The following is a 22,951-nucleotide window of genomic DNA, read 5'->3' on the forward strand; positions in this document are numbered from 1 at the left end:
TCCCTTTGTGGTCACCAAAATTTGTTGCACAAAAATGGGGTTCTCCTACCTGATGCACATAAAAAAGCCAACTAATTATGACATCAGCTTTTGGGAAAAGAAATAAGCTTTATTCTGCAAGATAGATCTTCAAGGAGACAGGGCATGTGCCCTCAGATCTGTCTCCCCAATCCAGGATTTGGGGCAAAATTTAAGAGGTTAGGTTAGCAGGCTGGCATGCAGAAATGTTGGTGGCACATGGTTTGCTTGGTGGGCTTCAAACACTTCTGGTAAGGTGGGGAAGGAATTTTAACACCAGGTCTTCCTGAATGATGACCTCTCACTTCTGATACGAGTCCCACTTTTAATTCTGGTCATGTCCCAGTCCTTTGGTTCCATGGGAGGAGAATCTTTGCTTCTGTCGTCATTTCAGGTCAAGATTTCTTCTTCTGCATGTGCTCTGTCTACATGACTTTGCAAATTTTCTGAAAGACAATTTCTTAATTACTCTGTTGATGAGAGATGGGATCTGTTCCAACTGGGTCCAATGGGCTCATGATTATACTCCTGTTCCTTCACTTGAGTCCCTTCAAATGCTATTGTGTTTATTTTTCCTTCAGATAAATTCTATACCTCTCAAACCACTAGCAAGGCCCTGGATTATCTGGTCCCTGATTATCAGTCCCTCACATTTATACAGGGGCTGCGCAGGCCATCAGTTCCTGAAATGCCCCAGGCTTCCTTTTGTCTCCAGGCTCTCTGTCCAAGTAATTCCCTGTTCCTAGACCATGCACTCCCTACCCTACTCCAGGAGTCCCCCTTGACAGCTAATCCCCACTCTGCCTTTAGATCTCAGCTGGGTGTTCACTTTCTCCTGGCCATCCCTTGCCTGATTTCAGTGGCCCATTTCTGTGTTCCCAGGACATCCCACACTTCTACAATCACAGTACACTTTATATTTTCAGTGTTCACTTCTCTATATTCTGCACTAGATCATGAGTTCCATGGGGGGAAAGGGTATTTCTATTTCACCATTGAACCCATAGACCTAGCAATTCAGTTACTAATATTTTTTTGAGAGAATCAATGACAGATGACAAAATGCAAAAAAAAAAGTCCAAGTTCACATAACTCATAAAATGCCCTGACATTCAAACCCAGGCCTGTTTGTTCCAAAGTCCATGCTGTTGTCACTGCACCATGTTACTGAAATAAATAAATAAATCCACAGGGATGGGACTGGTTATTAGGAGTGGACCAATTTTCAGGCATTGGAAACAGGAAAGCCACTGAGCAAGGAAAACTAGGGTCAGTCCCCAGAGCAGGTAGTGGTATCTTGCGTTTTGAGCATGTGGGAAAAGATAAAGGTCTTGACAAATGGTCAAAGTCAGGAAGTGAATTTAAAGGGTCTCAACAGGGAGAAATCCGAGAAGGAGATTACATTTGAAAATATCTCGATGCAGGTAGTAGGATCTCAGTTACTAGTTTGGAGCCAGGAGGCCAATACCTTAGGGTGAAGAAATGCATCTCTTCAGTCTTAGAGGAGCTGGAGTCATAGGCAAACTTTCAAAGGAGGAACTTGGGATCAGAGGAGAAGGGCAGAGGCCCAGAGACTACAATTTATGAAGAAAGTAAGGATTTGGTAACTAGAGCAATACCTTTCCTTTCTCATCTTCACAGTCAATATTGCCCTGCATTGTGCCCCTATTGAATACTAGTATATGCTTCTATTAGAATATTTTATTTCATCGTAGTTTAAACAATTGTCATAATTGTTTCTGTTTATAAACTTTATACACTCTCAATCTTTAAAAACTCATGTGTACGTATAAACATATACATACTTAGCACATTAAAAGTCCCAATAACCCTGACACCACCACAACTAGCCCTCTCTGAGATAAACCCTATTGAAAGTTCAAGAGGAATTTCTCCAGATTTTACACGCATATAGTAATATATAAAATGTGTAAAGTGGGTTCATACAATGCTTACTGTTTGCAACTTGCTCTTTTCACTAAAATATGTAACTTGGATATCTTTCCATGCGTGTACTTAAGAAAAAGTACTACATCATTTTTTTTGTTTTATTGAGATATAATTGACATAAAACAATGGGTAATTTTAAGGTGTACATCATAATGACTTGACATACATGTATTGGAAAATTGACGACTACCATAGGTTTAGTTAACATCCATCACGTCACAGTTACAAAAGAATTGTTCCTTTCCTTGTGACAAGAACTTTGGGGTCTCCTCCCTCAGCAACGTTCAAATATACCACACAGCAGTATTAATAATAGTTACCATATTGTACATTACATCCCCAATACTTATTTGTCTTAGAACTGGAAATTTGTACCTTTTGACCACCTTCACCCAGTTCCCCCACCTGCTGTACTCTGCCTCTGGTAACCAAAAATTTGATCTCTTTTTCTTTGTTTTGTTCTTTTCAGATTCCATATATAAGTGAGATCATACAGTATTTTTCTCTGTATGACTTTCTTCACAGCACAATTTTCTCAAGGTCCATCCATGTTGTAACAAATGGCAAGATGTTCTTCTTTTTATGGCTGAATAGTATTCTATTGTGTATATGTGTGTGTGTATATATATGTATACATGCGTACAGGCACACACACACATATATATATTTGCCACATTTTCTCTATTTATTCACCTGCTGATGGACACATGCTGTTTCCATGTCTTGACTATTATAAATAATGCTGCAATGAACATGAGGGTGCAGATATCTCTTTGAAATAGTGATTTTGTTTCCTTCAGATGTATAGCCAGATGTGGAATTCCTGGATCATATGGTAGTTCTATTTTTAATTTTTTGAGGAACCTCCACGCTATTTTCTATAGTGGCTGCATCAATTTATATTCCCACCAGCAGTGTACAAGAGTTCCCTTTTCTCCACATCCTCTCCAACACTTATTTCTTGTCTTTTTAACAATAGCCATTCTGACAGGAGTGAGGTGCTGTCTCGTTGTGGTTTTGATTTGCATTTCCCTAGTAATTAGTGATGTTGAACATCTTCATATACTTGTTTGGTCATTTGAATATCTTCTTGGCAAGTCCTTTGCCTATCTTTAAATGGGATTATTTGCATTTTTTTCATATTGAATTGTATGTGTTCCTTATATATTTTGGGTATTAAGCCCTTATCAGATGTGGGGTTTACAAATATTTTCTCCTATTCAGTGGGTTGCCTTTTCATTTTGTTGGTTATTTATTTTGCAGTGGGGAAGCTTTTAATTTAATGTAGTCCCACTTGTTTATTTTCATTTTTTTGCTTGTGCTTAAGATGTCATATATAAAAGATCACTGCCAAGACCCATGTCGAGAAGATTTTTCCCCACGTTTTCTTCTAAGAGTTTTATGGTTTCAGGTCTTACATTTGAGTCTTTAATCCATTTCAAGTTAATTTTTGTGACTGGTGTAAGATAGGGGTCCACTTTCATTCTTTTGCATGCGAATACTCATTTTTCCCAGCACCATTTATTGAAGAGACTATCTTTTCTCCTTTGAGTATTCTTGACTCCCGTGTCAAACATCATTTGATTGTGTATACAAAGGGTTTATTTCTGGGCTCTTGATTCATGCCATTGGTCTATCTGTCTATTTTTTATGCCAGTACCATACTGTTTTGATTACTATAGCTTTATAATATAGTTTGAAATCAGGAAGTGTGACACCTCCAGCTTTGTTCTTTCTCAGGATTGCTTTGGCTATTTGGGTCTTTTGTGGTTCCATACAAATTTTAGGATTTTGTTTTCTATTTTCATAGAAAATGCCATTGGAATCTTGATAGAGATTGCATTAAATCTACGGATGGCTCTGGGTAGTATTTACAGTTTAATAATATTAATTCTTTCAATGCATGAATGGAGGATGTCTTTCCATTTATTTGTGTCTTCTTCAATATCTTTCAGCAGTGTCTTCTTGTTTTCAATGTAGAGATCTTTTACTTCCTTTGTTAAATTTATTCCTGAGTATTATATTTTTTCACTGTTATTGTAAATGGGGTTGTTTTCTTTATTTCTTTTCTATATTGTTTATTGTTAGAGTGTAAAAATGTTCCTGAGTTTGTATGTTGATTTTGTATCCTGCAACTTTACTGAATTTGTTGATTAGATCTAACGGTGTTTTAGTGGAGTCTTCAAGATTTTCTATGTCTAAAATCATGTGATCTAGAAATAGAGAAAATTATTCTTCATTCTTTTCAATTTGGATGCCTTTTATTTCTTTTTCTTGCCTTATTGCTCTGGCTAGGACTTTCCATAATATGTTGAATAGGAGTGGTGAGAGTGGATACCCTTGTCTTGTTTCTGATCTTAGAGGAAAAGTTTTCAACCTTTCACCATTGAGTATAATATTAACTGGACTCTTCATACAGTCATGTGTTGCATAACAACATTTCAGTCAACAGCAGACCACATACACAACAATGGTCCCATAAGATTAGTATCATATCTTAGATGTGTAATAGGTTATACCTTCTAGATTTGTGTAAGCACACTCTGTGCTGTTCACACAACAATGAAATCACTTAAAGATACATTTCTCAGAATATATCCCCATTGTTAAGTGATGCATGACTGTATACAGGCTTTATTAAGTTATGTTCCTTTAAATTCATTTTTTTGAGAGTTTTTATCTTGAACAGATGTTGGATTTTGTCCAATTTTTCTGCATCTATTGAGATAATATAATTTTTATCTTTTATTCTATTAACATAATGTGCCACATGCATTGATTTGTATATGTTGAAACATTCCTACGTCCCAGGGATAAATCCCATTGATCATGGTGTATATCCTTTTAATGTGCTTCTGAATTTGGTTTGCTAGTATTTTGTTGAGAATTTTTGCATCTATATTCATCAGGAATATTGACCTATAGTTTTCTTTTCTTGTAGTGTTTTTATCTGGCTTTGGTGTTAAGGTAAAGCTACCCTTGTAAAATGCATTTGGGATTGTTCTTTCCTCTGCAATTTTTTGGAAGAGTTTGAGAAATATTGATGTTAATTCTTCTTTAAATGTTTGGTAAAATTCACCAGTGAAACTGTCTGGTCCTGGGCTTTTGTTTGCTGAGAGATTTTTGATTACTGATTCAATCTCCTTGCTAGTAATTGTTCTGTTCAGATTTTCTATTTCTTCCTAATTCGGTCATGGTAGGTTTTTCTAAGAATTTATCCATTTCTTCTAGTTTGTTGGTGTATAGTTATTCAGAGTAGCTTCTTATGATCCTTTGCATTTCTGTAGTATCATGATTAATGTTTCTCATTTATAATATTATTGATTTGGGTCATTTTTCATGGTTAATCTAGCTAAAGGCCTGTTAACTTTGTCTATCTTTTCAAAAAACGAACTCTTAGTTTTGTTAATCTTTTCTTTTGTTTTCCTGTTCTCCATTTCATTTATTTCTGCTGTAATCTTTATTATTTTTTTCTTCTGCTAACTTTGGGCTTAGTTTGTTCTTCTTTTTCAAGTTACTTGTACTGTAAAGTTAGGTTCTTTATTCTTTCTATTTTCTTGATGTATGCATTTACAGCTATAAACTTCCCTCTTAAAATTGGTTGTGTTGCATCTCATACGTTTTGGTGTGTTTTGTTTCCATTTTTCTTTGTCTCAAGATACTTTTTAATTTCCCCTTTAATTTCCTCTTTGATCCATTGCTTGTTCAGAAGAGCATTGTTTAATTTCCATGTATCTGTGAATTTTCCAGTTTTCCTCTGTTGTTGATTTCTAGTCATACCACTGTGTTCAGTAAATATGCTTACTATGATTTCAGTCTTCTTAAATTTACTAAGACTTGTTTTATGGCCTAAAATATGATCTATACTAGAAAATGTTCGGTGTACACTGGAGAAGAATGTGAATTCTGCTGTTGCCAGCTGGAGTGTACTATATATGTCTATTAGGTCCATTTAGTTTATAGTGTTGTTCAAATCTACTGTTCCCTTATTGATTCTCAGTCTGGATGATCTATCCATTGTTGAGAGTGGGGTATTAAAGTTGCCAAATATAATTGTATTGTTGCTTATTTCTCCTTTTAGTTCTATTAGTATTTGCTTTACATCTTTAGGTACTCTGATGTTGGGTGCATAAATATTTATAATCGTTATGACTTCTTGATGAATTGACCCCTTTATCATCATGTAATGATCTTCTTTGTCTCCTGGGACCATTTTTAACTTAAATTTTGTCTGACAAAATAGACTTCGGTTGACCATTTTTTTCAATATTTTTAATATATCACTCCATTTTCTCCTGATCTGAAAATTTCCTGCTGATAAATTGACTTGTAGTCTTATTTCCCTTGTATTTGACATGTCTCTTTTCCTTTGCTGCTTTCAAAATTCTTTCTTTGTCCTTGACTTTTGACAATTTAATTGTAATGTGTCTTGGTATAGCTCAGTTGAGGTTAAACCTATTTAGACTCCTTTGTGTCTCATGGATCTGGATGTCCATTTCTCTCCCCAGGTTTGTGAAGTTTTCAACCATTATTGTTTTAAATAGGCTCTCTGTTCTTTTTATCTTTGCCTTCTGGCAATCTCATAATGTGTATACTGTTTCTTTCTTTATGGTATTTCATAAGTCCTATGTGCTTTCTTCACTCTTTTTCATTCTTTTTTCCTTTTGCTCCTCTGACTGGGTTATTTCAAATGCCCTGTCTTGTAAGTCACTAATTTTTTCTTCTCTATGGTCAAGTCTGCTGTTGGAGCTGTCTTTTAAATTCTTTAGTTTTGTCATTGTATTCTTAAACTCTAGAATTTTTTCATGATTCTTATATCTTTTTTGAACTTCTTGTTTTGTCCATGCGTTGTTTTCCTAATTTTGTTTAGTTGTGTATGTGTTCTTCACTAAACTTTTTTAAGATGATTATTCTGAATTCTTTGTCTAAAAGTTCATAGATCTCCATTTCTTTCCTGTCAGTTGTTGGAGCTTGATTAGTTTCCTTTGATGATGTCATGCTTACCTGATTTTTCACCTTGATTCCTTACATTGGTATCTATGCAATTGAGCAAGTGATCTCCTTTTTCAGATTGTACAAATTTGCTTTGCCAGAGATAATCCTTCACCTGTCAGCTCAGCTTGGGGTTCAGGATGCGTCAGCTGATAGAGTCCTTGGGCAGGTGGAGCTTGCTATCAGGTCTATTTTAGGACAAGGCCTCTGCTCAGGCTCTGAGGTGGAGGGTGCCACTGGCTGAAAAGAGTTGTGTAGGATGCTGGCTTGGTTCCTTGCCTCAGTGAGGCTGTAGGATGGGTTCTGTGGTTGCCCAGATTCTTTATCAGGCTCCCTAGATGGACTGAGTACTACACTCAGCAGTAAGCAGAGCTATGTATTAGCTTTCCTGCCCTGGTGGGGAATAGAATGGGCCCCAAACCCAATATGGCTGATGTTTGTGGACCTAAATTCCCTGGTCCATCAGGGCCATTCGTTTTACTCTGCAGATGGGGAGAGCCACTAACTTTGTTCTCTGCTTAAGTGCCACTGTAAATGGCACTAAAGGATGGACTATGCAGCTTCCCAAGGGCTCTAGTTAAGTTTCCCTGCCTGGGTGGGGCCACTCTAAAGCCCCCAAGGCTGGCAAGCCTCTTCTTTGGGGATCGAATTGGGCAGACCTAGGCACCAAGTTCCCTGGATTAATGGATCATCTTTCTGGTTCTGCAGATTGGTAGGGCCACCAGCCTGGCCTGGGTCTCTACTCAGGTGGGTCATGTGGATTTCCAGGAGCTCTGTTTAGGTTTCTTGGTCAGGCCAGGCTAGAGGCTGTATTCTGCTTTGAATGAGACTATAAATGTGCTTCCCTTCCCAGTTGGGGCTGTAGAACATGGCTAAAGGCTGGCAAGCCTCTTTTTTTGGAACCAAATCAGGCAGAACTGTGCACTAAGCTCCTTGACCAGATGGGACCAACATCTTGGCTTTGGAAATGTAGGGCCACTGGCTTGGCTCTCCACCCAAGTGCCACCACAATTGAGGCTTCAGGGTGGGCTATACCGATTCCTGGGGGCTCTGGTTATTTTCCTGGTTACATCATTTTTAAAGGCTGTGAGAATTACATGATATTTAACAAAGCTATCCTGTCTCAAATTCTTTAGGGACAAAGACTCTTTTTTATTTATCTCCTCCATTCCTTGCAGAATGCCTGCCACATAATAAGGGCTCAATGATAAAAATCATTTCTATAATTTGTTGACCTGTAAACATGGTCCAGGTGCTGAAACACATGCATCATCTAAAGCTCAAAACTCCCATGAGGGTGAGTATCAATGTCTCCACTTTCAAGTAAGTAAACTGAGACTTTGAAAGATATAAACAACTTGCCCAAGATTACAGAGCTGAATTGTGGTGAGCCAGTATTAGAACCCAAGTCTGGCTCTGAAGGCCGTGCTCTCAAACTTCATGCTATACTGCCTCAAGCCATAATAAATATAAATTGAATAAGTGAAACTTCACTTGTACAAATCCATATTTAAAACAAAATATCCTGTCCAGCATGAATCCTTCATAAAAATTCTTCATTCAAGGGAGAGAAAAGAGACAAAGCCCAAAACAGAGCTGAGAAAGCACTGGTGAGGGTAGATAACAACCAGAGAAAAGGTCAGAAGGAGGGGATGATGGAGAAGGAGACTCGAAAGGCAGGTTCTGCACAGGTCCTGGGGACCATGGGGGTGTGTTAGATTCAGGAATACGTCAGTGGACAATTACTATGGACTGTGATTATAACATGACATGATCCAAATAGTGCTTCAGGAAAAGGCAGTGGGGAATAAAGTAGAAGAGACATCAGGTGAACATAATAGTTAGTTTTGCCATGATCTAGAAGATAAGAAATGAAGAACTGAGCAAAATAGAGACATTAAGAATAAAGATTCAGCGGGAGATGTTTAGAAATAAAATTGAGGAATGCAGCTGCTGGTTGGATGTGAGAAATAGAAAGGATTCCAAAATGAAGGTAAGGATTAGAATCTGTCTGTCAGAGAGAACGTGGAGTCATGAACCAGCATGACCAAGAAGAAGAATGGGATCCAAATGATGATTTCAATTTGAACATTTTTCCTGAAAATATGAGGAACATCCAAGTGGATTACAAAGGAGAATGCTGGGTTATTCCCCAATATACCATCTCTTATTTCAGCAGGAAATAAAGGGAAAATAGGAGTGAACAAAGCTGCAAATATTTATTTAATGCCCACTCTATGTCAATCAGCTGGGTACTCATAGTCTAGGAGGAAAACTGACACTTAAGCTATGTTTATGATAATTGCTAAAGGTGGCAATGAGAGTTGAGAGGAATGGATATTAAGTGATTTCCTTCACTGTTAGCATTTCCATAAGGAAATCTAGAGAACAAAAGTACCAGAGAATGGAGAAGGGCTCCGTGTGTTTTGCCTCTCCAATCTTCTTGTGGTGTTAGAATGCCCTGACCTTGTCTCACCTCTGTTCAGCTTTGTTATCAATGTCTGGGATAAAGTCATTGAAGATAGCTTATCAAATATGGAACAAATACGGAGTTCCTTAGTTTGTCAGCATGAGGGAGAGTTGGCAAAATCAGAATTCAAAATTATCTCTAGTAACTAAAATAATAGAAGCCCAAGAGATATTTTTAAATGACAATTGTTTAGAAACATGAAAGCCAAAGTGTCAACCTGGGCCACATTGATAAAAGTTAAATTTCAAAATCTTGGCAAAAAGAAAAATCCATCATATCCTCTACTGATCAGGACACATCTGAGTAGTTGACTGAATTTTAGATATTAGATTTTACAGGGAAATGGGCAAACGAGCAATATAAGGAGAATAGCAAGAAAGATGAAGAGTGTGAAAAATTATATCATATTAAAAAAAAGAAGTTGGAGAACTGAAGATATTTACCCCAGAAAAGACTCAAAAGGATGAGGGACATAATATTGTCTTAAAGGATTTAAAGGATGGTAAGGTGGAAGAGTAAACAGGCTTCGCAAATTGGTCCAGTGAGCAGAACTAGAAGCAATCAGCAGGCATTGCTAAGGCTACATTTTGCTCTGTTTCAGAACAAACTTTCTAAAAAATTCTGCTGCTTAATAGAATGGACTGCCATGTAAACAACTTGACTGAGATTGTCAAGCATCTGTTTCTCCTGTGGAAGGAAGTCACGTATGAGGTGGGAGGTTGGTTTTGATAACTGCATGTATAAGATTTGATGACCCTACATTTTTTGGAAGATCACAGGAATAATGACTTTCTGCATGAGAATGGACGTATTGAGTCAGTATAATGGAGTAAAAGAAAGAGAATTTAGAGTCTGGGATCTTGGATTTGAATCTTGATTCTTCCAATTGTCACTTGTGTCATTATACAAAACTCAGTTTCCTCATCTAAAAATGGTAATGATGACAGTGCCTCCCCTACTTTATCTTTGTGAGAGGATTAGGTGAGGCAATCCATGTGAATTACTCAGTATCACTTTTGAAAAGACATGATAAATTGCTAGTTTTTATTACTAAATATGAAAAATTAGTCTCAAATATCTTCATTGGGAAATTGAAACCCTCATTAAACATATTCCAGGGAAAAATTCATTTCTTCTGGTTAGTTCAGAGCAAACATCTTAAAAGGTCAGGTAACATGAGTCCAGACAGTAATTAAAACCTTGTGTAAAATGATTTCTTCCTATAAATCATTCAGGATCTATTTCTTAACTTTGCCTATTGCTGAAAAATCTTAATTTTACTAGAATTTATCAATTGCTACAAAAAAGGAACACTATTTGAATATCATTATGTGCGTGTAAGGGGTTTATATCGTAGAATTTATTTTTCTATAACCAATAAGTACCACATTTTTCCACTTATTCAGTTTTGGCTTTGATGTTTTATAATGTGCTTATAAAGATCAGGTCTCAGGCACAGTGCTGACTTGAAGTTATTCTGCTTTTTCCTCTTTTCCTTAGAATTATCTGCTTCTTTAATGTTTTCCAGACTAGAGTAGGTTTTCAAAAAAAGAAGAGAGGACCCTGATACCCTTTTGCTCATAGCAGAACCCATACTAAAGACAAGCTGTTGAGCCAATGGTGGGTGCCAGGACTATGACGCAAGATCTTTGCATACACTTTCTCCAGCAAATGCCAACTCTTTTTCTGCTGTTTTCAGTGTCCAACCTGCTTGCCAATTATTTCTAGTATACTGCTGTCTGGTTTTATCTGTGAATTGGAGACAGAGTTACATTTTAATATCAGGGGCAATGAATGACCTCAAACCCTAAAGTTAAACAAGCATTTAGTCTTCTAGTTGAAAGATGCAAAACAAAATGCAATTTGAGAGTATATTGTGTGTTGGCATCAACCAAATACCCAATTATGTTAATGCTTACCCTCTCTAGTGACAGGGGTAAACTCCTGGGTTCAGATTTAGTCCTACAACTGGAAATAGCAAGAGGAGTAAAATTATATTCATAATGCAAACTAAAACCAAAGGGCAAGTACGTAATCTCTTTCCAGGGAAGCATAGCTACCAATTTTTTATTTTGTGGACTTCATCACTCATCTTGGAACAAAGAAAGGATAAATGTGATACTATTATATTCTTCCAAATATCTAGCAAGTATCTAATTTCTTCCAGTACAGGCTTTCAAGGTTTCTATACTTTGGGGAATTGACTTGGTTTCACGAAAGGATGAATTAGGAGTCATACACCTGGATTCTACTCCAAGCTCTATCAAGTAACTGTGTGAACTTAACGTGAGTAACTTGACCTCTCCACAACTAGCTAGCTATCTCATCCACATAATGAGGGTGTGGGTTAGTTTACTTACAAACTCCAAACCAACTCATGGCCTAGAGTTTGCTCACTTTGGGATTCCTTGACACCCTGATGAAGATGAAAATGTAAGTAATTATTTCAAGTTAATAACCTCTTATCTACATAAACCAGCTTTGGCAGTAAGAAAAGGAAAAAAAGAACTGTTTTGTGGTTGACACAGGTCAAATGAAGCCGAATACAATGAATTTAAACTGTGTAGGCAGCAAACTAAATAGTCTCTAGTATGCATGAAAAGCGTGTTTGTCTACCTAACTTTGCCTAAGTAGATGAAATAATATAAAGAGTACATCTCCTCCTAAGAGAATTAGATTCATAATTGATATGGTTTGACATATTACTTACATTGAGTGGTACTTTTAAAATAATTCTCCAAAACACCTCTTTTTCATGCACAATATGAAAGGAAACATCAACCAAGATTTTCCCAAATGCCATACTTTGATAACACCAATTGTATCTTATGTCTGAATAGCACTCTCTGTTTTACAAAGAGTTTTTCTATATTTTATCTCATTATTCCAGATGGCTTTCCTACAGAGTAGATTGTCTTATCATCCCTATTCATCAGCTAAGAAAACTGAGATTGAGAGAAATTAAGAACCGTAGGTCATGAAGAGCAAACTCTTGAAGAACCTCTGGTTTCAGGCTCCTCAGAATGCATGTTGTTTCTTTATTCCTCTCCCTTTCTTTCTTTCTTTCTTCCTAATCTCTTCCTCTCTCGCTCTTTTTTTTAAACACAATTCAAGTATTTATTGAGTGCCTAGGTCAGACATTGTATTAGATGATGGGTGGGTAAAAAAGAAAATAATATATGAAACCAATCTCATGGAGTTATGGTTTAATAGTTCCAGTTTCCAGGTAGCATCAGAAAACATTATCCATTCTTGATTCAGGGGCAGTGTCTTTGCCTCTCTCCTTCCTACTCACCCCCATCATACATAACTCAAGAATATTACAGAAGCATTTTGCCTACATAAAATTAATTATCATATTTCAGTGAAAACCTCCCAGATATTTGGTTTCTTTGACTGCTATTTCAGCCCAGAAGATAGAGGCAGTTAGATCCTACAAGATCTCATACCCAATGGTCTGGACACCACCCAGCATCCTGATTTCATACCTCTGTTAAATCTGTAATTATGAATTGGCTGGTAGATAGATCAATCAGATTGTTATCTTCAGCCAGTGCTATTATTTATAATTATCTCATTCTGTTAAGTAAATTCACAAATACTTGTCAGGAACATAGGACCGATATAACAAGGGAAGTAAAGATGTTTATTTAATCTAGCTACTTAAGTTGAAGCCCAAGATGTTTCCCTTGCCTCTGAAAATAAGTTCTTTGTTCATTGTTCATTATCAATCAAATAATCAGTTGATTTTTAAACTGTTGAGTAATTTACAATATTTTAGAGCGGAAAAAATGGTAGCATTAAAAAAGTATTTATTCTAAAAATTACAAAACATTTTTAAAAGTTGGTAACTAAACAACAACTTCAAAAATTTTGTAAGAATTCTGACCTCATCATCTTTCTTTATATCTGAAGCTAGCGTTAGAGATAGAATTATGCTTCATGTTTACGGTGTATAGACTCTTCAGAGAAAATCTGCTCCCTTGAAGAAGAAAACTAGAACAGGTTATTCTCTTAGTACACCCAAATGGGCCAAAAATGACCTAATTTCTCCAAAAGAGAGTCCAATAGTAATAACTTCCAAAAGATTTGCTTGCAAAAAAAGAAAAGTATCTTTTTTTATTCTTAATATTATGTTTTCTGAATATATAAAATATCAACTGTCATAGTCAGCAAATGTAGAATTTGTCTATAATCTAAAATCTAATCTCAGGGGTTGGGAAAGAGTTTTAAATAACAGATAATACTTTTTGGTAGATACATCTAATTTTTTTTCCTCCAATAACAATGCATTTTCATGTACTAAAATAGTCATAACAATGTAACTTATTAGTCTAAAGCCTAAGTTACCCAAGCCATTAACAACAAAAATCAATTTTGTTTCCAAATAGAACTGTTGTCACCATAAAGGAAGTTGTGCAAGTGAGTGATAAACCATGACTTGGTCAATGCTACCTACTTTTAGAGATTGGGCAATAAAAACTGCTTATTAATTTATGTAACTCTGGATCTACTGATTATTTCTGAAACAAGAAGTCATCGTTCTTGGTTTTTTTTGAGGAAGATTAGCCCTGAGCTAACATCTGCTGCCAATCCTCCTTTTTTTGCTGAGGAAGATAGGCCCTGAGCTAACATCCGTGACCATCTGCCTCTACTTTATATGCAGGATGCCTGCCACAGCATAACCTCATAAGTGGTGCATACGTCCGCCTGGGATTTGAACCAGCAACTTCATAAGCAGTGGGTAGGTCCAAGCCCGGGATTTGAACTGGCAAACCCTGGACCACCAAAGCGAAGCCCGCAAACTTAACTGCTGTGCCACCAGGCTGGCCCCTTATCATTCTGTTTAATTGTAAGACTATCTTGTAATATCTTTAGAATATGCAATGGTCGACTCCACTCGCCCCCATAAGAGTTCATTCTGATAATCAAGTTGTTGTATCTGGAAAACACTTACCTCATCTTCTACGTGCTTTTTACTATTCACCTCAAAAAGTTAGACTTCTGGAAATCAGCTAAATATTTCAGTCAAAATAAAAGGTAAAGCAGTAGAGAAAACAAGATGGCTTACATTCCCTCTTCTCTTTACTGAATAAAACTGGTCCTTAAAAAAACCCACTACCCCATATGGTGGCATTTTATTAGCAGTCCAAAGCCAGTTCTGGCAAATATAAAAGCTTTAGATTGGAAAGGACCGTTTAGTCAGCCTGGTTCATGTAAAGCCATTTTAATAGCCCTTGAGTAGATGAATCAACTCTCAATTACTGACATATAAGCCAGCAACAAATAGGAAAATGAATATATTTAGTGTCTAGGCCCCATCACTATGAAGCAAACAGAATTTCAGTCGACTTTGAACAGGCCTGGCTCCCTTGCTGATCATTACATTAGTCAAACTCAGTGGCCTTTTCCAGAAATACCTACAACAGTTGGCACAGGTGGCTCTAAGAGGCACTTTTTTTGGCAACTTCTAACAATAATTCCAAGACAAATAGACATTGAGAATGTATTCACCCTTAAACTACTCAGAGATAACATTTCAGTTAATGAATAATAATTCTTTAGCACTTTCCAGAGCCTTCCTGTATTTTGGTTATGTAATCATTACAAAATCATTACTCCATGTCATTATTCAGGTAAAGTCTTCAAAATTGTAAGTTGAAACTGAAGAGCAGAAATGCACTTAAGATAATAACGTGGAATACATTCACTCTTTGAATTACAATAGACAGGCAGCTAGCTATTTGAGGGTTTTAATTTTCAGAAAAAATATAGAACATTCTAGAAATGTTTATTTTCTCCTGTCTTCCATCTCTACTCCTTCTAAGTATGAATGCCTGGCAAGATGGGGCTCCATATTTGTTTCCTCTGTGCACTCTCTGACAGTTCGTATCTTATGCATCACCACAATTCTTAAGTGAAAGCATATCTGAGATTTCAAAACAAAAGACTATATAACAAAGCCCTTCTTTTCTAGCTCAATGGAAGAAAACTCTGGGTCTAAAAACCTCTCTAAGCAGGTGTTAGGCCAGAATTAGTAGATGTTAAGCTTCTTGAGAGCAGGGGCTATATCTTGTCTATGCTTATGGATACCCCAGGGCCTAGTACAATGCTTGTTATTTTATAAATACTCAGAAAATAGTTATCAATGGAATGAACACGGAAATATCCCTGTACTTTCATTTCAAGAGGTAGAAGATTTGGGGGAGTGGAAATAGCCGACCATCACTGACTTAGCAGAATAAAGCAATGCTCAGAACTCATATGAGAGGTAGCTGCATATGCAGGCCAATCTTTTACTCTGAGACAATGTATTATAGTGAGAGAGAACTGCGTTATTTTATTTCATGTCAGTAAACTGAGTTTTTGCACTATTTTTTTCATTTCTTTTGTTGTGAACTCGTGCAAATCATGTCAGTTCTCTGAGCCATAGTTTTATCACCTATAAAATGGGAAAAGCAATAGCGCCCTGAGTAGCTCACAGCTTATCCTAAGTGCCAGCTGAGTTGCTCTACATATGAAATGTGACAACTTTGTCATGACATGCAGAGCACAGTACTGTGCAGGCTCACCCTTTCTTCAGAAAGACAGCTGTAAGTCCTGCAAGATTCTTAAATCATCAATTCAAATATTTTTCCTATGATATGCTAAATTAATGCTAGAAATTACAAATACTGCTTTTGTAAATTTTTTGTCATAAAATTTAGAACAAAAGAAGTGGCTTTTGCAATTATGAAGATCAATTCTCAAGAAATACCATTCTAACCATATTTGCAAAGAAAAATTTTTAATATGGCTCTTACTATTTAAGTAGAAACCTGGCAAAACACTATGAGACAATATGACACAGCCTAAATAAAAGACCATTTGACTATGTTGGTATTTTAGGTAAAGAATATTTTACACCCAGAATCCCTGCTGGAAATGACGGAACGTACATCTTCACAGGGAATGCTGCTGGCAGATGGCATTCCACTGTCCATCCACCTTGTTCAAGGTCATGCCACCCTCCAGGGAAGCCCACAGCCGATGACTGATTGACACAGAGCCCTTTGCCCTGCCTTAGACAGCTCTGAAGGGTCACTCCAGCTTCAAAGCTCCTCATAGTGTTAGCTGAGGCCTCCGCTGAGACTGCCTCACAGGTCAGCTCCTCCCTCAGCCCAATCCTGCTTCCTTCCCTCCCACGGTGTGGATCCCAAGAGAACTCCTGAATCAACCTCCTGCATGTGAATCTCCATCTCAGAATCTGCTTCTCATGGAGCCCAACCTGCAACAACTCTCAAAATAAATGTAGTAACTTTTGCAAATAGAAACTACTGCATATTCCCTAGATTGCACAATAGTAGAACAAACAGTGTGTCTTACCTTGTTTTTCTGTAGCATATCAACATCCTCAAAGCATTTTCACATTCCTGGTCTAGTGTGGTCTCAATAACTAGGAAGAAGGTAGGGCAAGTCGTGTCACTCCCATATTAAATATGAGGAATTGAAGCTCACAGAAGTTGAATAACTTAACCAAGTTTACTTCAATACATACGTAGGTGGGTAGGGAAGGAGGTAGTTGGTCGTTTAGTTAGTGGCAAACTTGGAATCTAGTTTTAATTTTCTGATTTGTCAACCATGCCTTACTTGACCATACACTGTTTTTCCTCATGAAAACTTAATATATGTTTGTGGTTTTTATCCTGTGTAGCTAGAATTTAATGACTCACTTATGGACAGTTTTAGGAGTTCATTTTAAAATATCTAACATCTCAAAACTCCTTATGAAATCTGTCAATATCCTGAAATATCAAGATACTGGAAATGGGAATAAGTGTTCTATGGTTAGAGACGATTTCTTTCCATGTTTCTTGTTGTTAAAAATCTTGGAGTTGTTCTATTTCCTGACTGATCTTCACCCATAATAAAGTACTTGGGACACATAGGATGTGTTCCTCAAGTAAAAAGTGAAAACTTTTATTTTCTCCAGTTTGTGAAAGACTTGTATATATGATTACTTGACCCCCAAGTAATCTCGTACTTGCTATCTTAATCATACAAACTCTGTCCAGTCTCTCTTTTCATACACACACACACACACACACACACACACAGTTTTCTTTAAAAGAAATTATCAGTCTTTTGTTCAAATTTCCCTTAAGGATCTAATTCTCAGTGACATAAAAGCTTTTTGGTTTTGTTTTGGGTTTTTGTTTTTTTTGGTCTTTGAGTACCCATTAGCAGGAGGTAACAAACAAATAACAGGTTTCTTAAAAGCAGACATTAATCTCAACATTACAACAACAAAATGATCTGGCCTTAAATTCTTAGCTCAATGATTAGAATCAAAAGTGAACTATCTTCTCCAGCAGATATCCTGTGGTGAGAAATGTTTTAAAGATAGAATTAACTTGTTCTCGTGAGATCAATGGAGAATCTTTTTTCCAGAAATATTTTTCAGATACAAAACTCTTCAATTGTTTTTAAATTTCTGAAAATCCCAATCCTTCTGAGTAATTCAGTCCACAGAGGAATATTGTGTACTCCTTTTAAAAGAGCAGAAAGCAGACAGCAAAGCTTAATGGTGATGAAGAGAAGTAAACCAATCATTGTCCTGTAACTAATTTAAGGAACGTAAGTCGGAAATGTCCAGGGAATATGAGGACATCAGCTGGCTGGTGATATGAGAGAAGCTGAGGTGTTTATAGAGACTGAAGTGATGTTATCAGATTGAAACATTCCATACCTTTTTTCAATAACGACACAAAAGCCATTATAAAATTAAAAGTCTGGTTTCCTAGGCAAAATCTAAATCTCTTAGAGTGAAAGTGTCTATTTTCTGACTCTCTTACAAAGTCCCTTCATTGTTTCAGTGTCTGAAAAGTTACTTCCAAGGAAAACATCTTATTTTAAATGATAGCACTTGTCTTACGTTTAGTCTAGTGTTTTATAAACATTTGCTGGAAGATCATCGTAGAATTAATTTCCATAATCATCTGAGGTTAAGAAAGATTTTTGTATTAATGTTAGCGTTCTTAAAATGGCAATTGTCTGAAAGCCAAGATATTCAGCATGGGAAATAATTTCCCTGTATCGGGAAAATCTAAAAAACAGTAGGGCTCAAATGCAGACTTACAAAAGCCTGGGCCCTTGTTCAGTGCAAGAGGTCCTTGCTACTCAAAGCACAGTCTGTGGACCAGAAGCTGATCTTGGGAACTTACTAGAAATGCAGAGCCTCAGGCCCCAACCCCAGACTTACTGAATCAGAATCTGCGTTTTACCAAGCTCCCAGGTGATTCGCACACGTGTTCGAGTCAAGAAGCCCTGCAGCAGGTCATTCATTTTGTTATATCTATTATATATGACGTAGTAAGGATCCACATGGTCCTTAAAAGTCTGTTAAAATCACATTATCAGCATGCCATGGGTGCATCTTAATCACGCACAGTCCACAAGCCTGGGACCTCAGTTTGTAATCACTGTTTGAGACGCTTAAGTCCTACCATCTACATCTGCCCACCAGATTTCCCATCTAAAAGAGCCGTGAACACAAATAGGATCTGATAATCAAGGACTCAGAACTCTGGTCCAATATGTTTTCTATGTTCATTTCCCATCATTTCCTCCTAAGAGGTTTATAATCTAACTACAACAGCTTTCTACCATTTCCTTAAAAAGCCTTGCATTATTATGCCACTGGGTCTTTGCTCATACCATATTCTTCACCTAGAATGATGGTTTTTGCTTGACAAAATTCAATTCATCTTTTAAAGGCCAGATTATGTGTCACAATTTGTTTAAAATTACCCTGACCTGGTCAAGCAAAATTAATCCTGCCTCTGTACCCCATAGTAGTTTGGTTATATTGATTGTTTAGCAGGTATCACATTGCACAGTTAATTGTTTAGGTCAGTCTCTTCCACGAAACCACATGTTTCCCAAAGAGATGGAATGTGACTAACTTATGCTTGTAAACACATGGTCTACTTTAATCATAGACAGTACTCAAAAACTGTTTGTTGAATTGACTTGCAATCTTACTACTGTAAACTCAAAGGAACCATCCAGATTCTACTGTCATCTCAGCATTTGGTTATAATACAGTTTTCCCAAGACTAGTTATAGCTTGTTGCTATATGGAAATTTTTAGGATTATAAAATTTTGGAAGAGTAGATTTGATGTCAAGTCATATAACAGAGGACACCAAATTTCACATTAAAGAGGAGAGTGCACAGGGAAGGGAAAAACCCCCAAGAAGCCACTACCAACTTGACATTCTCTGTTGAGCGACCTCACGGTAACTGTAACCTGCACCAAAGCAGGACCATGATTTCCAATGCATTCGAAATGGGGAAACCAATGTATTTTTAAAGGGCAACTTATGAGTAATTTGCCAAAACCATAGTTTCTGTCCGGGAAGAAGAATGGGATTTGGGGAAGTATATGGAATTTGGAATCAGAAGATTTATATCTGTATTCTCAATGGCTTCAGAATTTTTTTGTTTTTTTAGAATCCTCCTTGGCAGGAAATGGTCTAAGTCACTGCACCTCCCACCTACATAAACTAAAGATGTTGACGATAATACCAGACTCACCTGTTTCATAGGGATTTTATAAAAGTTAAATGAGATTGCATGTAAAATCACTTTGTAGAACATAACCAATGAGAGTTTACTGAATGATTGCAAAAACACAACTCTGTCCTAGGTGAAACATGCCTATGAGTGAACATTTTTTTTACTACTAGAAAAATTGTTCTCAAATTGTAAATACTGATGTAGAAAGGAAAATGCTTTTGCTAGCCTTTTTAGGGAGATTCTTAAACTTCAAATTTTTCTTTTTTTTTTTGCTGAAAAGATTTGCCCTGAGCTAACATCTGTTGACAATCTTCCCCTCTTTCTCATTTTTCCCTCCCCAAAGCCCCAGTACGTAGTTGTATACGCTAGTTGTAAGTCCTTCTAGTTCTTCTATGTGAGCTGCTGCCACAGCATGGCTACTGACAGATGAGTGGTGTGGTTCCATGCCTTGAAATTGAACCCAGGCCGCCAAAGTGGAGCATGCTGAACTTTAACCACTAGGCAATCAGAGCTGGCTCAGGAGATTCTTAAAAATATATTTATCCTAGATCCGAAAAACATTTTATGTGGTCAGATATTTTAAATGCATGCCAAAGTATTTACTGGCTTTCAAGGCCTGCAAAGTGCACGGTATTTATTGAGCATTTACTACACAAGCACTAGGAATACGACAGTGAATAAAATTGAAGTTTTACAGCAAAGTGGGGACACAAGTAAATAGAATTCTTAAATCCCTAAATTTCCTGTTTTATTTTTACTTGAAAAGAGTGAGTGATTAAATATTGGTACTCCATAAATTTATAAATTGAAAATTACGTTGCTCAAAATAAGAGAGAGAGAGATAGCAGCCAGGATCATAAAAGTTGTCAAAGGAAAATTTGGAGAAGACCAAGGTCAGCCAAAGGTGGCCATTGCTGATTTTGAATGGCTTTGGCATTTTGAGAGAATCCTGTACTTGAAACTTCCTTTTCTGTCTTCTTTTTTACCTGCTTTATGAATGGTCTCCACTCAACAAGTTTATTTGGAAAGACTCAGGAAAAAGCAGGAATAAGAGTCTACTGCATATTTTCCTTGGTTTTAGTCCTGACCTCCAACTAGATGTGTGAATTTGGGGAAATCATGTAACTTCTCTGACCCTTAGTTTGTTCTCTGAAACATAGGAGTTTCAACTAAATTAAATTATTATACCCCTACTACCTCTAATGTTCAGTCATCTCCCTCTTACTTAAATAGGACGTTGGCATAGAAGAAATAGAAGAAAAAATTTAAAGTACCATAATAAATAAAAGATATGGGAAGCTGAGAACTCCTAAAAGTAAATTCTTTTTACATTATTATCATGAAGATGATAAAAATGATTACTTCCCATAAAGTATGTTCATCATCCTCTATTTTTATCATAATTACCAAAAATATTATGTTTATGGATTGCTAGCATATCACCTCCAACAACACATTGTACATAATTTCCCAGCTAGTAGGAAAATGTGTTTTTCTCCCTTTTTCTAGAACTCTGAGGGCAATTCAATTTATTTGAAATGTTTTAAAATAAATAAATTCAAAATAAGTTAAAGTGGACAGCTACAATCAAAGCCCGAGGAGATCTGAACAGTCCTGACCTCTGACCTTACTTCCAGTCGTGGAAACTGTGGACCCACTGCTGTCGACATCCCACTTTTTCCTAGAATTGCTTTGCAGATGATTTTCTTCCTTCTAAGGCAGACCGTGCGTGCATCTTTTCTGATGAACAGAGGATATTTGGTCCCTGGATGAGCTCTTGTACCTGCACATATTGAGAGCCTGGAGACAAGCCAGAAAACCCTCTCAGAACCTCTCGCCTCAACTTTTCCTCTCCACCGCTATTAGTGTTTCTTTCCTGCTGCTTTCACTGCGATCTGATTGACTGCATGCTCTTGGGAAAAGCCACCAGCCACTGGTCCCTACCCACTCACAAGTCACTGTAATACTTGCTGTCTTGTCACCATCCAGGCTTTCCCTTTGCTTAAGAGAGCGAAGCCACTTAAGACCCCTAGGTGCATTGGGCTGCTGAGGTGAATGTTTACCGAAACTAATGGGTGGCTTTTGGAAAGAGGCAGGAAGTCTGTAACTGTAACACCTTTGGAGACTGAGGCTGCCTGGGACCATGAAATTGCAGAACATAAATAGGCCATAGCACTAGCCATGGGGCTACAGTTGGGCTTCTGAACAGGGAATCCCAATTCAGCTTCAAAAAATTACTTTAAAAAGAATTCAGGAACCGGCCTGGTGGCGCAGTGGTTAAGTTCACATGTTCCACTTTGGTGGCCAGGGGCTCGCCATTTTGGATCCCAGGTGCAGACCTATGCACTGCTTCTCAAACCATGCTGTGGCAGGCATCCCACATATAAAATAGAGGAAGATGGGCACAGATGTTAGCTCAGGGCCAATCTTCCTCAGCAAAAAGAAGAGGATTGGCAGCAGATGTTAGCTCAGGGCTAATCTTCCTCAAAAAAAAAAAAAAATGCAAATGTCAGGACATCACATTTTACCCAGGGTTCTTTTTGCTCAAACTAGTGTGTTCTGATATCCCTAATGGCTAGCCCCTTACCATTGTAAAAACAACAAAATCCCATAAAATTGGTAAAACACATTTAAAAGTACACTTGACTGCTGAGACAAGCACTTTATATCAACGTCTTGGTTTCTCTGTCTGGAAGGGCTAGCAATATCTGCTCCCAAAATTTCACAAGGAAGTTGTAAGAAATAAATGAGATGACATATATAAAAATTCCTTGTGAACAATAAATAGTAATAAACATGGACTTGTCACAGCCATCACGTCACTTAAATCACTCTTCAAAGATTAAGAATAAGCCGTGACTTTTGCTTTCTTTAAAAATTCTCCTCCCAAAGAAACTGCTTACTAAAGGGATTGTTCCCAAAAGGATTGAAGGGAGAGGAGAGGTGGAAGTTGTCTATTTG

This window comes from Equus caballus, chromosome 9 (assembly GCF_041296265.1).
Source record: "Equus caballus isolate H_3958 breed thoroughbred chromosome 9, TB-T2T, whole genome shotgun sequence".
Lineage (NCBI taxonomy): Eukaryota > Metazoa > Chordata > Mammalia > Perissodactyla > Equidae > Equus > Equus caballus.